This window comes from Pinus tabuliformis, chromosome 1_1 (genome assembly GCF_031772625.1).
Source record: "Pinus tabuliformis cultivar Carrire ecotype Pingquan chromosome 1_1, CPIR1, whole genome shotgun sequence".
Taxonomy (NCBI): Eukaryota; Viridiplantae; Streptophyta; class Pinopsida; order Pinales; family Pinaceae; genus Pinus; species Pinus tabuliformis.
In genome coordinates, this window is record NC_142297.1 from 488,349,448 (window position 1) to 488,354,750 (window position 5,303).

The window sequence follows — 5,303 nt, forward strand, 5'->3', positions numbered from 1 at the left end:
CACAGACTTTAGTCTTCGAGGCATTCTGGTTGTTGTTCCTAGCTATTTCCAGGCACTTAGCTATTTCTGCCAGCAGGTTCAACTCAGTAGGACAAGTGCAAGATGTGATGCCCTAGTATCTTGACATCTACAACTTCACTAGACTACACACAATATTGTACAGCATATAGAGAATTTCTTGACATCTACAATTTCACTAGACTACACACAATATTGTACAGCATATAGAGAATTTTTTTTTATTGTTGTTGTTATCTCCCTGTTAAATGGAGATGACGCTGCTGAGATAATTGCCCACACCAGGGATAAGAAGAAGAGTGCACCCGCAACACTCCTCATGTTTCCGGGGAATTGACTGTACAGAAATTCGATCTGTCCGACTGCACTGAATGTCTCTGCCACACCGGCCACAGAATACCGAGGAACAAGTCACAGTGCTGACATCGGAATCACGCCCTTAGATTTCTCCATGAAACCCTCGCTTCACGCCACGGTCAGCCGCTTCGTTTCCACAGCTGCGGCTAAGGCCATCGATAAGATAGCAGCAAGGGCCAATCCGACACCGACTCTCTGTAAAAGCGTTATGCCTCTGCCTTCGTCACGCCCCCGGAGAATGGCTCGATGAATTTGTCATAGAATGGCAAAAATAATGTGAGCCCTAGCATCATCAAGATTCCAAATGAGCCTGCCGAGGTGTCTGTCCATCGTCTCTGCCTGCAGAACAGAGAATGTGTTTAACTGTGCCATACACACGAAAAGGCTGATGGTGCCCGACCATATTGCGCATTATTCTTATCATCGATTTTAGCTCTTCCACTTGCTGAAGACTGCAGTCTCCATGGATTGCCCACGGATCCGTCTTCCTTAAAATCTCCTTGGGTTTTTATAGAAGCCTTGATCAGAAACCTGAAAATTAATTACCAAACATCCATCACCTAAACCATACATCCTGCATAATAGAGATTACTGTTCTGTTATATTCTGAGAAATTCAATGAAGATTCAAGAAGTTCACTACTCGTGAAAAATATCTGTTAGCGTTTTACTAGCAATTAGTTATACTTATAGATCACAGATTTTGAAAGATCGTCTTAATCGGTATGTACAAGGTGACAAGGAAGGGTTTATACAAGCTAAAACTGAGGTTCAATTGCTGGGCGGTGCAACTTATGGAAGCAATATGCAGCTCAATTGCTGGGCTGGGCTGTACAACTTGTGGAAGCAATATGCTGCAGACAATTGGTTCCATGTATGAAAGACAAGCTGCAAAGGAACTTGGAAAGAACGCCTTATATTTGGGCTTGCCATTTATAGCTGAATGGTTCAGAAGCAAAGGGCATTTTTATAAAATCTCAACTCCCAGCAGGAACAGGTGATTAAGGGAATTTTATAAAATCTCAACTCACAGCAGCAACAGGTGATTAAGGGAATTTTATAAAATCTCAACTCACAGCAGCAACAGGTGCTTTTGCACTACTAGGGCTACTAGAAGATATTAAACAGCAGCTGAGTACAGAGGAGGATTATTTTGAAGGTGATTTGGAAGCATATTTACAGTCCAACAAGGAATTAATTATAAACTCACTTTGGAAACAACAACCGAGTGCAGAGGAGAATTATTGTGAAGGTGATTTGGAAGCATATTTAGAGTCCAACAAAGAATTGATTGTCAACTCACTTTGGAAAGTAAATGTGCCTGCATAACAGATATTACAGTTCTATTATATTTTGAGAAAATCAATGAAGATTCGAGAAGTTCGCCACTCATGAAAAATATCTATTAGCGATTTACTAGCAATTAGGAATACATCACATGTAGTAGCAAATCAATCAGAATTGTGTGACGTAGACTTACATGAATTGGTCCGTGAGATCGATCCTTCATTTGAGAACTCCCTGCTGTGGAGGATCATAGTACTCCGATGCCTGAGATGGAAACGAAAGATGGCATTTTCTTCGTGCAGCAACCAAAACTTGTGCAAAGTTAGTGAATGAATTTCCCTCTGGTGTAACACAAATGTAGAGATTTGCCCCCAGAAGGAAGCTCGTGACAGAAAGAAACATCAAACTGATGGGGATACACAAACCCCAACTCCAGCTTACATCATCTTGATCTCAACCTCGAATCTTGATCTTGATCTCAACATGGAATCTCCATTCAGCAATGATCTTACCAACTTCCTTATATGCAGCCACTTCCTATGACGGTGGTAAGCTACTTTGGCAACGTCAGGGTACAGGTAGGAGCTGCCAAAGGATATGGAGATGTAGCCCTCCTCTGAAACTGCTTTGCAATTTGCTTCCGAGGAAAAAAAAACAAAAACAAAAACAAAACAAAACAAAACATTACTCCAACATTTTGAATAGTAGTTTGATCTTCCCCGTGTAGAATGTCATTAATTATGATACATGCAAGATTTGAATGCGTAGATCTGTTAGGATCACAAAACATTTGAACACACTGTTATTGGGGTTTCACTGGTTACTAGAACCAATACGCTACATTAGAGATGAATATCATAGGCACAGGTAACAGTGATAGATGCAACCCTCCTCTGCAACTACTTTGCAAATTGAAATAGAAATATAATTACAACACTTTGAATAGTAATTTGAAAAGAAGCCTTGATCAGAAACCTGAAAATTAATTACCCAACATCAATCAACATCCATCAATTAAACTAAACATTCTGCATACCAGAGATTACTGTTCTACTATATTCTGAAAAATTCAATGAAGATTCAAGAAGTTCGCTGCTCGTGAAAAGGATCTATTAGCAGCAATTAGGAATAGACCACTTTGCAAATTGAAATAGAAATATAATTACAACACTTCGAATAGTAATTTGAATAGAAGCCTTGATCAGAAACCTGAAAATTAATTACCGAACATCAATCAACATCCATCAATTAAACTAAACACTCTGAATACCAGAGATTATTGTTTTACTCTATTCTGAAAAATTCAATGAAGATTCAAGAAGTTCGCTGCTCGTGAAAAAGATCTATTAGCGGTTTACTAGCAATTAGGAATAGATCACATATAGTAGCAAATCAATCAAAATTGTGTGACGTGGACTTACATGAATTGATCCGTAAGATCCATCCTTGATTTGAGAACTCCCTGCTGTGGAGGATCATAGTACCCCGATGCCTGAGAAGGCATCGAAAGATGGCATTTTCTTCCTGCAGCAACCATAACCTGTGCAAAGCTAGTGAATGAACTTCCCTCTGTTGTAACACAAATGTAGAGATTTTCCCCAGAAGGAAGCTCGTGACAGAAACATCAGACTGGTGGGGATACACAAACCCCAACTCCAGCTTACATCATCTTGAATGTATACTATGATCGTGAGTGCCACCATCATCGCTATGGTGAATGAAAAGTAAATACCAATTGAAGAAGCTCTGTATACTTCTCTTCCCCTTTTCGCTTGTATAATCAAATTGATCTGCGCCAAAAGCTACAGAACATGGTCTGATATAGCCTGCACCTATGGTCATCATTATAAAGGAGAACATGGTCTGATATAGCCTGCACCTATGGTCATCATTATAAAGGAGGAATAGAGTAAAGCATTTTGACCTTCTGATGCAAGTCTGCACGGGTTCCCTGTAATAGTGTTGCATGGAGGTGGTCTGAACTGTGGAAATATGGCTTTAAGAGAGAAAAGAGTCGTTCCCTTCACAATAAAGACTAGCATATTAGAAGGAAGTTTGGTAACTCAGCTGCAACATATGACTACATTTTGCTTTCCTGACACACACAAAGATTTACTGTCTCTGTATACTTCTCTTGCAATATATGACTACATTTTGCTTTCCCGACACACACAAAGATTTACTGCCTCTGTATACTTCTCTTCCCCTTTTCGCTTTTCGCTTGTATAATCGAATTGATCTGTGCCAAAAGCTACCGAACATGGTCTGATCCCGCCTGCACCTATTGTCATCATTATAAAGGAATAGAGTAAAGCATTTTGACCTCCTGACACCAGTCTGCACGGGTTCCCTATATTAGTGTTGCATGGAGGTGGTCTGAACCGTGGAAATATGGCTGTAAGAGAAAGAAGAGTCATTCCCTTCACAATAAAGACCAGCATATTAGAAGTTTGGTAACTCAGCTGCAATATATGACTACATTTTGCTTTCGTGACAGACACAAAGATTTGCTGCCTCTGTATACTTCTCTTCCCCTTTTTGCTTGTATAATCGAATTGATCTGCGCCAAAAGCTACCGAACATGGTCTGATCCCGCCTGCACCTATGGTCATCATTATAAAGGAGGAATAGAGTAAAGCATTTTGACCTCCTGATGCAAGTCTGCACGGGTTCCCTGTATTAGTGTTGCATGGAGGTGGTCTGAACTGTGGAAATATGGCTGTAAGAGAGAGAAGAGTCATTCCCTTCACAATAAAGACCAGCATATTAGAAGGAAGTTTGGTAACTCAGCTGCAATATATGACTACATTTTGCTTTCGTGACACACAAAGATTTACTGCCTGAAGTCTCAGCTTGCACTGTTACAATAAAAACAAAAAGTTAAAACACTAATTTATTTCAAATTGATCAATAGTTGCTAGAATGGATTTCTTGACTGTGCATCTTCAAATACTTACGACTATTGATATGAGTAGAGATAATTGAAAAAAAAAACATACAATAATAGATGCTATGCAGCCAAGAGCAATAGTCCAGTATCTGCCAATATAAGAATTAGAAAGAAACGCCCCTAGCAGCGGGGAAAGGTTTGTCGTTCCTGTCCCCATGTTAAGCATGTATGAAGTCACATTTGGCATGTTGAATTATTTTGTTAGGTAGACAATCATGTTTGCAAGCAAACCTGTAATTGCCAATTTCTCACAGGCCTCGTTTCCTGCCATTTCAAGATGAACGAATTAAATTATTTTCTTAAAGAGACATCTGCCAAGTTAGTAGCAAATATGTATGCTGCCATAATTCTATGAGAAAAAAAAAACATGCTCGTCTTCAGAGGAAAGCAAATATGGTAATCAAAGTGAAAGATAAACCGCACATGCTGTGTTGCCATCCTGGTTTTACTGTGTCAAAACAATCAGATCAAAATGGGCTGCTGGAAAGCTTACGTCTTGGGAACATGGAATGTACAAGTGCAATGGAGAATTTCCTAAGAAAAATAGAACAAGAAAGATCGATCCCTCATGTATTAAATAATAAAAACTGGTAAAACTAGCCAAAAAACAAATTAGAGAAGCAAAATTAGTAATGCTTGGATAGTCATTAGAATCCTACAGATATGAAAGTAATATTGAATGAAGAATATTG

At 39.3% G+C, this 5,303-nt stretch overlaps 1 pseudogene; it reads right to left on the bottom strand.

The window, feature by feature from the left end:
- Positions 1-262: 262 nt before the first annotated feature.
- On the bottom strand, positions 263-2,289 carry LOC149213913 (protein NRT1/ PTR FAMILY 2.13 pseudogene; annotated as a pseudogene).
- Positions 2,290-5,303: the final 3,014 nt, after the last annotated feature.